The following is a 12576-nucleotide window of genomic DNA, read 5'->3' as shown; positions in this document are numbered from 1 at the left end:
CCACTATAGATGAGTTAAAGGATATCAATTTGGGGACTAAGGAAGACCCTCGCCCAACCTTTATTAGCTCCCTTCTACTAGAAGACCAAGTGGAAGGAAAAAAAATAACTTTTCTATAAATTCAAAGAATGCTTTGTGTGGACATATAATGAAAGACTTGGCTTATCTCCTGATGTGGTAGTTCACATATTATCTATTAATTGTGATATGGTTCATGTCAAGAAAGCTCTAAAAAAAATGAGATTAGAGATTAAGGAACTAGTGATTGCTGAAACTAAAAAGCTCATAGAAGCGGGCTTCATCCATGAGGAAAAATACACCATTTGGATCGCCAACATCATCCCTATAAAGAAGAAGAATGGAAAAATTCATATATGTATTCACTTTTGGGATCTTAATAAGGTGTGCACAAAAGATAATTTTTTACTCCCTGTATCAAAACTCTTGGTGGAAAACACACCAAACTATGACATGTTATCATTTATGGATGGATCATCAAGATACAATAAAATGAAGATGGTATATAAGGATGAAAGCATATATAATTCAAAATATCCATAGGCATTTTCTGCTACAAGATCGTGCCCTTTGGCCCAAAGAATGATGATGCCACCTATCATCAACCAATGACACGTATATTTGATGAGCTAACACATCAAAAGGTCGAGTTCTATATGGACGACCTTGTTGTCAAGAGCATGGATGAGAAAGACCACCTAAGTGATATAAGAAATATATTTGAGAGAATAAAAAGTTTGATTCGAAGATGAACCCTGTCAAATATGCTTTTGGGATCTCCTCCAATAAATTCATGGGGTATGTTATTCACCACCAAGGAATCGAGATAGACCCCAATAAAATCAAAGTAATCATAGAGATGTCGCCTCCTAGAAATCTCCATCAGCATCATTCTTTATAAGGGCAACTAGCTTTCATTTGACAGTTTATATCCAATCTATTTGATAGGTTCCAGGCATTCTACAAATTAATGAAGAAAGTTATTCATTTCAAATGGGATGAAGAATGTCAGAAAGCATTTGATAGTATTAAGAGATACTTATTAAATCCTCTCATTATTGTACTGCCAATTCTGAGGAAGCCTCTTATATTGTATAAAGGTGCACTACAAGACTCCCTTGGGGCACTATTAGCCCAACACAATGAAGAAGGTAAGGAGAATATGCTCTACTACATCTATCTGAGGTTGATCAGAGCAGAAATCCTCTACTCCCAAATTGAGAAGTATTGTCTAGCATTAATGTTTATGGTTTATAAACTCCACCAGTACATATTCTCTCACAAAGTTACATTAATATCAATGATCAATCCGCTAAAGTTTTTAATGATAAGACTAGCATTGACAGATCATTTTGCCAGGTGGGTAGTGATAGGACTGCAGTTTAATATCTTGTATATGCCATAAAAGGCAGTTAAGGGATAAGCTTTGGAAGATTTCTTCACTGTACATCCAATCCCAGCAAACTCTCTGATCAATAATGATTTTCCTAATGAGTAAATCATGAAGGTACAAGAGAATAAAAATATATTTTGGGAGATGTATTTCAATAGGGGATAATCGATTAAATTTGTCCGGCCTCAAAATCATCTAAGGGCCCGAGTCGGCATCTGTCATATTTTCATAGCACTTAAGGGAGGCATAATGAGATTCTAATTCAATTTGACTAAACCTCTAACCAATAATGAGGCTGAATATGAAGCTTTAATAGTAAGAATTGAGATTGCAATCTATATCAGAATACAAAATAAAATCTCCAAATCATTGACAATTCTCAACTTATTATAAACTAAGTCCTGGGCATTTAGAAGATTTGCAAACTTTAATTGACCCACTACCAATGAAGAGCTCTTGTGTTGCGGATCTATGGTTTATGATTTTGATAATAGCAAACATTCTTATTTCTCTATGACTGCCTTACGTACTGACATTTCAGGTCCACACGATCAGACTGCAATTTGGAACCAGCTCAAGATTGGGTAGACTAGGTCTGAGTCAGTTGGTACCATTTTTCCTTTCTTGAGTTTATTGTATTTATTGTGGCTCCTGATGCTTTATAACGTATAAGAGTTTCTAACTGTTCCCTAGAGTTTACTATTTTTGGTAACATCGTCCTGGACGATATTTATATTGGGCCGGGATGATATGTTCAAAAGCAAAAACCCTAATTAGGGCATCCTCATTAAAGCAGCCGTCATTATGCAAAACACATCGTCCTGGACGATTTTATATCGGCCAGGATGATAGGCTCAAGTCAAAAAGAATCTGCCGCCAGATCTACTTAGGAAATTCTTATTTTTGAATATCGGCCTGATGGATCGGCCTGGACTATAAAATATCGGCCGGGATGACCCAGGACAATTTTTTCAAAATTTCTCTACAATTTTGGAAAGCAATTAATGGTGATTTTGTCCGGGCTGATCGCAAGATCGTCCGGGATGATTAGACATCATCCAGCTTCATTTCAGGGCGATATTCAGGATGATTTTCCTCATATTTGAACTTATCGGCCAGGACGATATGTCTATCGTCCTGGACGATAAAGTCGGCAACTTGCATTAATGAGCTCGTTTTTATCTCTTCTATTTAAGCTATGACATGACACTTTGTAAGTGTCTTTGGCAGCCATTGTAGCTTCGTTCTTGTGGGGGAAACTTGAAGAGAAAGCTTGAAAGGGAGTAAGGAACGGGTGAAGTCTGAGAGAGGGAGAAGATCCTGTGAGGGGGGCCTCAAGGGAGTGTGGAGGGGGATTCGACACGGTTGCTCCGGCAGGCTTGCATTATAATACCGTCAGATTAAAGGCTTGTCTCGAGGGAAGTTCACCAAAGAAGTTCACTTTGGTGTCAAAGGACTCGGCGACTCCACCTCACCGAGGAAGGTGGAAGTGATTTTGTAAGGGCTTCTCTGCCTAGATGTGGGGGCTAAAGGAGAGACACTTGTTTTAGTGCAATACTTGGATAGTGCCTCCAAGGAGTGGACGAAGTCAAGGTTTGGCCGAACCTCTATAAATTCGGTGTGTTCTTTCTTATTATTTGCTTCCGCATTTAATTTCCACATTTGTTTTTATTTGTGGTGATCTTGGTTTGTACTTTGCTTAAAGTTTCTTCTTTACCAATTCACCACTCTCTTTATTTAGCCTTGGGCCAGTTCTATAGGGCTTAACATCCCTAATGAACTTTCTAGTGCTATCAGAGCACTTTCTAGTGTCATCTGAGCACTTTCATCTTGGGCTTCTAAAATAGGTGCTGAGTGTTAGAATAGCTTGGGTTCCTTGAGGTCAAAATAATAAACCAATTTGTCTGGCCAAATTGGTCAAGCAAATGGTGAACATTAAAGAGGAGAGGATTATATTCTTTAGAGTTTACACCCGTAGGGTCTTAGAGCCAACTCTGTTACAATTCCCAAAGGCATAAGAAGTATCAGATTCAAGCCAGAAATATATAATTTTGGTTGGCCTCCAACCTCTCCACTAGATTATTATGGAAAATTATCTTGAAGGATATCATATAGCCAAGACATGTAAAGCTAGTCAAGCTTTAGAATCATGATTACATTACTTAGATGTTAAAGTAAAGGATGATTGGAGCCAAACACTCATTAAATAATTTTAAAGAAAGTAAACTCACAACAAATAAATCACTACCTATGCAAATTCAAAAGAGAGTGTTGTGGTAACAGATGTGGCTCAGATACATAAGGACCAAAGAAGCTGATAAAGTAGTAACAGAAGTTCTTGAAGGACTTTGTGGAGCATATCAGTTCCCAAAATAAATGCTAAAATCAGGAGGAAGGGTCAACATTGGCTAATAATGGTGACAGATTATATTGACCATGCTAAGAGGTCCCATGAGTGTTAGATTTTCAGTGATATTATTCATCATCCACCACTATTGGGGAACTGATATAATTAGAAAGATAGATCCACCATTATTAGTTAGACACGGCTTTATACTGACAGCATCAGACTACTTTTCTAATTATGTAGAAGCAACTCCATTCAAAGAAGTTACATCTGACCATGTAACTAACTTCTCCACCCATAATGTCATCTATATATTCAGTTTATCGTGTCGCGTGATCTCAAAAAATGGCACAACATTTAAGAGTACTAAAATCTACAAGTTTGTCAAGTGACACAAGATCGATTGGTCATACTTGTCAATATATAATCTAAAGTAAATAGATTGTTGGAGGCCTTCAATAAGATGGTGGTGAAATTATTAAAAAAGATTCACACTAAGAACAAAAGAGAGTGTTATACAAAGATAACAAAGGCATTATGTACAAATCATACAACCTACAAGATGCTAACTAAATCCACTTCTTATTCATTAGTGTCGAGGTTGAAACCAGATTACCACTAGAGATCGAGCTACCATCACTTTGTATAGTTATCCAGCATGACCTAACTCAAGAGAAAAATGCTCGATTGAGAATGGAAAAGCTCGATACACTCGATGAAATCATATAACAAGCTCATCAAAACTTGGAATTCTGTCGAGCAAGAATGGTGAAATAATTTGATTAGATGGTGCATCCTCAGACATTACAAGAAGGAGAATTAATCTGGGTGTTGAGAAGGTCAATCATTCTACATCGAAAATTAATGGCAAATTTGTATCTAACTAGGAGGTCTCCTTTATCATCGAGATGGTTTTTCATGGAGGAGTTTATTAGTTAATCAATTTTGATGGTCAAAGGCCTAAGACCTCGATCAATGGCTAATATCTAAAGAAATATCATGCAAGAAATTTTCATGTTTGTAGTAATATACACTGATTAAAGTATTATGTAGATGTTTATCAATGCATGCTTGTATTTATATTTTGAAATTCACTTATGTAGCAAAAATATATTTTAATATCTCCCTGCAAGACTGGGAGCATTTTAAATATTTATTTGGATTGACATCATGATGCTCATCAAGATTCTCAAATAAATATTTAAAATCTCAAAATTCTAAATTTCTTTTATCCTAAAATGTCTTATAAGATAGGGGCATTTTAAATATTTATTCAGTTTGATATTGTACTATTTTCCAAGATCCCCAAATAAATATTTATAATTATCAATATAATTATTCTTTTATACTAAAGAATATAATCTTTTCTAAATGTATATGTAGGTGATCTTGTAAAAGTTTGAGAGACCACCTTCTCCAACGTACGAAGATTTCAAAATTTAGAAAATGACATTTATGATTATGCACTTCAGCAAATCGAGCCATAACAGTTTAAACTCTTAATTGCCTGAAGCTTAAGATTCGAATGGGTGTAAAAGGTTGGATCCAATACGCCCAAATATGACATGATCGCTAGCAGCTCCGCCTTCTTAATACGCCATAAGAAAGGCCGCAGTAGCAGAACTTCCACTTCGTTAATCAATCAGTAGGGACTGTAGGAGGTATGAAGACAAACTTAACTCAATAAATTCAAGTGATCATAGTATACCAAATTCTCTAAATCGACCAAAGAATCTAAGTTCTAGTTGGAAGGATGAGTCGTGAGCAACTATCAAATATGTATAGGCTCTAAATCTTCAACCATAAAAGAGAACTCTAAATCTAACAACTTCAATAAAATTTGCATTGGGAAGCACATTTACCAAAACTTAAGTCTAAAGCATGAATAGGTATAAAAGTTCGAATACAACACACCCAAATATGGCCGAATCACTGGTAACACTATCTACTCAACATATTATAAGAAATGCTGAAGAGTAGGAAACTCCTTCTCAGCAGCTAAAGGATAAAGAGCTATCAAATCATAGCCCACCTAAACTATTGAACTCAAGTGATTAAGATTAAAGTCTTCTCAAGTAGTTAAGGATCAAGATACTATCCACATTTAGTAAAATAAATCGAATCTGAAACCTGTAAATCTTTCAACAAATCTATATAGAATAAAGTGAGGATTGAAGAAAATTTTCTTCAGTAAGTCCACTAAAATCACAAAGTAAAGGACCAAAGAAATTAACCCGAAGTTTATATAAATCTTAAGGCTGAACTAAGATGATTTCTTCATCAATAAGTCTGTTATGCACAAAGCTTTGGACTGATGAAACCTCACTACTGGCCTAATGGAAACGTAAAGTATTTAGGTCACCAACATCCACTCCATCTAACCCACCAAAGCAAAAAAGCAAAGGGTAGATGGTACATAAATCTCTTGATAACTCAATAAAGACAAATTGGATGATCCTTCGCCACTGTATGCTGCACAAAGCACATGGCATAGAGAACTAAAACCCCAAAACTTAAGATGAATATATGAAGAGTATAAGTGCTTATTTTAATTGGTCGCTAAAGTTACAATGCTCATAACTATCCTAAGAGATTGGGGGCCTTTTAAATATTTTTTTGGGTCAACATCACACTGCGTGTTGAGATCCCCAAATAAATGTTTAAAATTATCTATAATATCACCAGCACAACTTAGAGTACAATCGCAAAAGTCATGAGAGAAGTAAAAGTATAACTTATTAATAGCTAAATTTATAAAAATTCCTTTATTTTATTCATTCAGAATTTAAATATAAGTTTGCAAATCTCATCCTTTTACATGTTTACATCAACCAACAAAAGAAAAAAAAGGTTACAATGTCCTTCGCAGAGGACTAAAAATTCTCATAAATCTATGCCTGAAGAGGAAGTCGACATCTTTGCTCTGCTCCTTCCAAAGACCTGGTATTTTGCACTTCTGGAACCTATACAAAGCATTAGAAGTATAAGTAAGAAAGGGAATGAATATGCATATATATGTAAACCTAGAAAAGAAATGCATACTTAAATCATGATCTCTTGTAGTAGTTCATAAATAAATATCTCGCTTCTCTAGAAACTTATGTAGAGTAACAAAAATATCAGTAAGTAGCTAGAGAAAGAAAGGGAACTACGCAAATAAAGTAAAAACATACCAAAATTGAAGTCTCCTATAGTATTGAATTTGCTAGATCCTATCTTTATAGTTACCTGCATAAGTTATGACACATCATCAGTATCATTATAACATTAAAATTATAAAGAAAGGGAAGAGATTGTAACTAAGCTAAAAGCAACTGTGGAAAATCTGAAGTATCAAGAGGCCTGCAAATTGGTAAACCTTCAAAGCTCTAGCAAAACCTAAATGAAATATGCATTAATATTTCATAATTGTTACATTCATATATGAATGCGGTAGAAAACATGTGAGCAATTATAAATATACTAGAAATTAATGTGACAATGGTGGTAAAAGAAGAACGAAAATGGGTGATGCTATATGCTACCATAAATCCAGAAACTGATACTCAACGAACCTAAGTATAAAGAGCTCTATCACTCTCTTATGGATCTCTACTTTACAAGATCCAACACATTGATCATATTATTGACTATAAGTGCATCTAAAGATCTATGAAGGCACATAAAAAGACTCTTGGAGATCTACAGAATAAAAATCTTAGTGTGACATCAAAAAAAAGCTTTTGGAGATTAGTAAAATTAAACCCCCAGCATTAAATCTAAACAAGTTTTAATGTGATGTTAAAAGTTCTTGGAGATCCATAAAATAAAAAACTTAATGTGACATCTAGAGCAAATATTTGGAGATCCACAAGGTCAATCAACATACAACTAATGTGGTTTGCCTTAGATGCATACCACATTTTTTGGGACGTATTTGTTAACCTCTCAATGCAAGGCAGGGAAAAAAATGCATACCTCATATAGTCAAATCATATGCAAATCTTGCTTACCTTATATGTCGTTAAAGTTCTGCTTAAATCCCAGATATCCTATTGAACATTTTGCATTGTCAATGCAATGAAATCCCATAAATCATGTGGCTCTCCCCTTGAATGAGCTTTGCCATCACCGTTAAAATGAGAATGAGGCTAAGACGTTCGATTCTTCTTCACTCTCAACATTCAAAATCTTGCATACTCACTAATTGAATACTTCTTCCTACTCTTTGCTTTTTCCCCATTCACTACCTCCCTTCCTTACCACTTACAAAAGCTAAATCCCTCCTCAGACCTACGAGCTCCATTTTATCTTCTTCACCTGATCGGACCAAAGTTCAATTTCTAACACCATATTCTACTTCTCTATTTATTAATTTGATATCTCACCCTTACCTATAATCATAAGATCCCATTACTGCTCCTGACATCAACCCCAAGCTGGTGACAAACCTCTTCCACATACCTAAAATTCTACCTCTCAAGCCGATGTTTGAGGTTCCACCCGACATCTTCCATATCTCTCATCAATGCTAGCTCCAAATCGCACCTCCTCCCTAACAAAAACCTACTGAGCTCAATAAGTAGCTAGCACCTGATGCCTTTATGTCCCCTTCTGGTTCAAATAGGCCCCGCAAGCTGAAATCGCTTGAATACTAAGCACTCTCCTCTCTTTCGCCTTCTCCCTTCTAACTTATAGAGTTGCCTAGAGTTTTCTCTCTCATACCTATAGCTGAAGCCTTTCCAGAATGACATGTCTCCCACTAACCCCATTCTCTATTCTAAACCATCACCCCTTCTTCCCTACTTATTTAGCCGCAAATTACAACCTCTTCAAATAGAGAGAAATCTCTTTATATAAGTGATTAACCTTTCCCTTTCTCTCTCTCTCTCTCTCTCTCTCTCTCTCTCTCTCTGTATATATATATATATATATAAAGAAAAAAAGAGTTCAAAAAAAAGGGAGAAAAATTAAAAAAAAAAGAAAAAAAAAAGAAAAAGACAAATAAAAATAAAAAGAAATATTTTTGTGTATTTACACCATCATTGCTGCCATCACTACGGAGGTTTAATTTTTTTAACTTATAAATTCCTCTCTCGAGGCTTATGACGAGCTGAAAAACCTCCCCACGTGCCCATATAGTATTGCAACGAGGAAGTAATCCTCACAGTCCCATGTAGCATTAAGGGGATAAAGAAACTAAGTGCCCAAACATGAGGAAATCAATATGCTTTTCTTAAACAGGTGCCAAAGACCCCTATGCGCTCCTATAGTATTGCGGGGATAGAAAAAAACACAGCCGTGGTGTCACCCGACATCTACCTAAAGCGCTCATATAGTACGGAGGGGAAGGTTGCCTTTTGGTTTTTCCCTTAAATGGGGGAGATGCTGGGAGGCTATCAAAATTCATAACAAATGCAGTGGACTTAAACTTGCAAAATTGACTACAGGGACATGTATTGGGACTGGATTTGAACATTATTGATCTTTTAACTGATTTAGCAAAAAGAATATAAGAGTTTTGAAGATTATCTTCTGACCAGACCAACAACTGTAATCTTTCAATGGCTTGCTGATTTTTATCTCACACTTATGTTTAGCGTCCGAAAAGATAATGATGTCATCTGCATATAATAAATGGGATAATTTTTCTACATTTGGAGTTATTTTAATGCCAATGTTTGACCCTCTTTGGTCAAACACATCAGAAAGCAATTGAGAACATAAAATGAATAGATAAGGAGACAAGGGACAACCTTTTCTAAATTCACTCCTAGCCTCAATCCAATTTGAATTATTTCCATTAATTAAAATAGAGAATTTTGGATCATTAACACATTGAAGAAGAAGGTGTTGCAAATCTATTTTCATGACTTATGTTTTGATGATTGACAAACACCATTGATTCTCTTGGACTACCTATTACTTCTAACTTTTAAGAAATCGAATATCGGACGAACAAACAAAGCCAGATCAAGATTGCGTAGGTTAGGATTGAGTTAGTCTGTACTTTTCTTTTTCTCTTCTTGAGTCTATTTGTAATGTTCAAAGAGACTGATGCTAAGTAACCCTACACACACACAAACTTGAGAGACTTAGAATTTCTGTTTTTACTCACATTGGCCAGGACGATATTTGTATCGGCCTGGATGATCGAGTTTAAAATAGAGATTCTTTTAGGATTCTTAATTAAGGCAACCGTCATTAACAGATCATCCTGGATGATACTTGTATCGGCCAGGATGATAAGCTCAAAATAGAAAGAAATTGCCGCCATAAACAATTAAGGTATTCTGTAATTTTTGGTAATCGGCCAGGACGATCTTGGATCGGCCTGGACGATATTCACAATTATGCCTTAATTAATCAGACAAATCAAGGAAGTAATTAAGGATGATTGATACGATCATATCATTCTGGACGATCCCAGGATCAGCTAGGATGATCTATTCAAAAACCATAGTTACTTCTGGACGATAAATATCGGCCAGCACAAATTCAGGGCGATGTGCTGGACGATCGGGATCGGACAACTTGAATTCAGGGCGATGCTCTGGATGATTTTTCTCTGATTTGAACTGATCAGCCTGGACGATCGTGAGATTGTCCTGGACGATTCAGCCAATTTTTAATCATCTAGTTTGCATTCAGGGCGATGCTCTGGCCGATCTTCTGAGATTTGTATTGATCGACCAGGATTATTTCCATATCGTCCTAGACGATATAGTTGGCAACTTGCAATTAATGAGCTCCTTTGAAGCTCTTCTATTTAAGAGCTCTTGTTCAACGTTTTTGGACATTTTTTGCTACTGCCTTGACCTGAGAAGACCTTTAGGAGAGAGAGAGAGAGAGAGAGAGAGAGAGAGAGAGAGGATCTTGTGAGGGGGAGCTTGTGAGGGGATTCACAAGGGTTGCTGGAAGTGGTTCTCTGCTAGCTTTAGGAGGAAGCAAAAGGAGATATGTTCTCTGTCTTGCCGGGGTGGCAAAAAGAGGTTCTTTGTAAAGGCTTCTTCGTCTAGCTGTGGGGGCCAAAGGAGAGTCACAATTGTAGTGCAATACTCGAAGGGTGCCTCCAGGGAGTGGACGTAGGTCGAGTTGACCGAACCACTATAAATTTCTGTGTTCTTATTTCTTTCTTCCGCACTTTAATTTCCACACTTATTGGACTTAGACTTTGACATGAATTGAACATTAAATAAGCTTTACTTGGACTCAAACTTAAAATGATAATGAACTAAGCAAGGGACGTATGAACTCAAATCTAAATTAATGAACCACATGGGACATTAATTTGAACTTGAGCTTGAATAGAATAAAGGACTTTGCTTAAACTTGAACCCAACAAGACCATAAGAACATGAACTTACATGAATCATAAGGAATTCATTCAATTTGAACTTTAATTTGAACATACACAATGAGCTTAAAAATGGTTAAAATAAGATTATAACTTGTAAGATAATATGCTTCAAATTAAATGCAAGTGAACACATATGTAACATGTGAATCTGGGGATCTACAAGCCCCGCTCATTTACAAGTAATGGGGGAGTCATAAAGGATATCATACTCATAATGCGGACATGATGTTTTTATTACACCACATAGCTTCCATGTGAATGATGACAATTGGTCCACAATATTGAGCGACATAGAATGATTACAAAAACTATAAGGATGTCCAATGAATGTAATAGCATCCTCGTAATCAAATGCTAACATACAAACAAATACTTTGAATTTCATAAGCGAGGAAGATTGAAAGGAATATGTTATTCTATTGTACAGAAAAGTGCAAAGTCCTAAACAAGCATTGCACCTACGAGTGATAACAATTAACTTGGTTGTATAATTTAAGGCCAATGATAGCAGCTAAAAATAGAATTTGCAACAGAATATGCTTGCAATTAATAAAATCTCCATTAGAGGTTTAAGATTATCAAGAATATGAATATCAGAATACAACATATTGAAATAACTAGATGGACTAGAGGGGGGGTGAATTATGAAAACTTTATAGCAATAATTAAAACCTAAGCAGGAGTTCTAATTTTTTTGATGATTTTAAATTTTTTAACCTGAAAATTTAACAACTTCTAAGGCAAATAATTGAACTTAACGTGCAACCGTATAATCTTTTTCTTTCACAAGTATTCACCAAGAAAATATTATGAAAATAAAAATGCACACAAGAATAAAAAGCAATTAGGAAAAAACACACCGAAATTTTTATAGTGGTTCGGTCAAACCATGACCTACGTCCACTCCCCGGAGTCCTCCGCTCCGGGAATTTCACTATAAACTATAGCTCTCCTTTTGCCCCCCTCGACAAGGCAGAGAAGCCCTTACAATACTCCCTTTGACCAACCCGGTATGGCGGAGTGTCAAGCGCAGTTTTTACCCTCCTGGTGACGGCAGAGAACCTTCTCATTTTTCTCCCTCCTGGAGAAGGCAGAGTACCTTAGAGGTCATGGATGTAGAAGATTCTCCCCCTTAGAGAGCCTCCCACATGTTCTTCCCGTGCCACAGGAGGAGCAAGATGCAGCAAGATCGGAGCAACCGTGTGATCTCCCTCATACCTCTTCTCCCTCACCAAGCTCACCTTCTCCTTCCTCTCTTAACCCTACAAAAACTTCTCTAGAACTCTCCCAAGGATTTCCTCTCTAATCACATTCTCCTCTTCTATCTCTCTCAAAATATGACAATGTTTACACATTAAAACGGGCTCCAAAATCCCTAAATTAGCCAAGTAGCTATTACAATCGTACAGTACGATTAGTCATCTTACAGTACGGTATGTATAAACAGGCTTCGTCCTAGTATGAACGTGTACGAACAGT

Source organism: Dendrobium catenatum, unplaced genomic scaffold (genome assembly GCF_001605985.2).
Source record: "Dendrobium catenatum unplaced genomic scaffold, ASM160598v2 fragScaff_scaffold_12, whole genome shotgun sequence".
NCBI classification, from domain to species: Eukaryota; Viridiplantae; Streptophyta; class Magnoliopsida; order Asparagales; family Orchidaceae; genus Dendrobium; species Dendrobium catenatum.
This window is presented reverse-complemented; position numbering follows the sequence as displayed.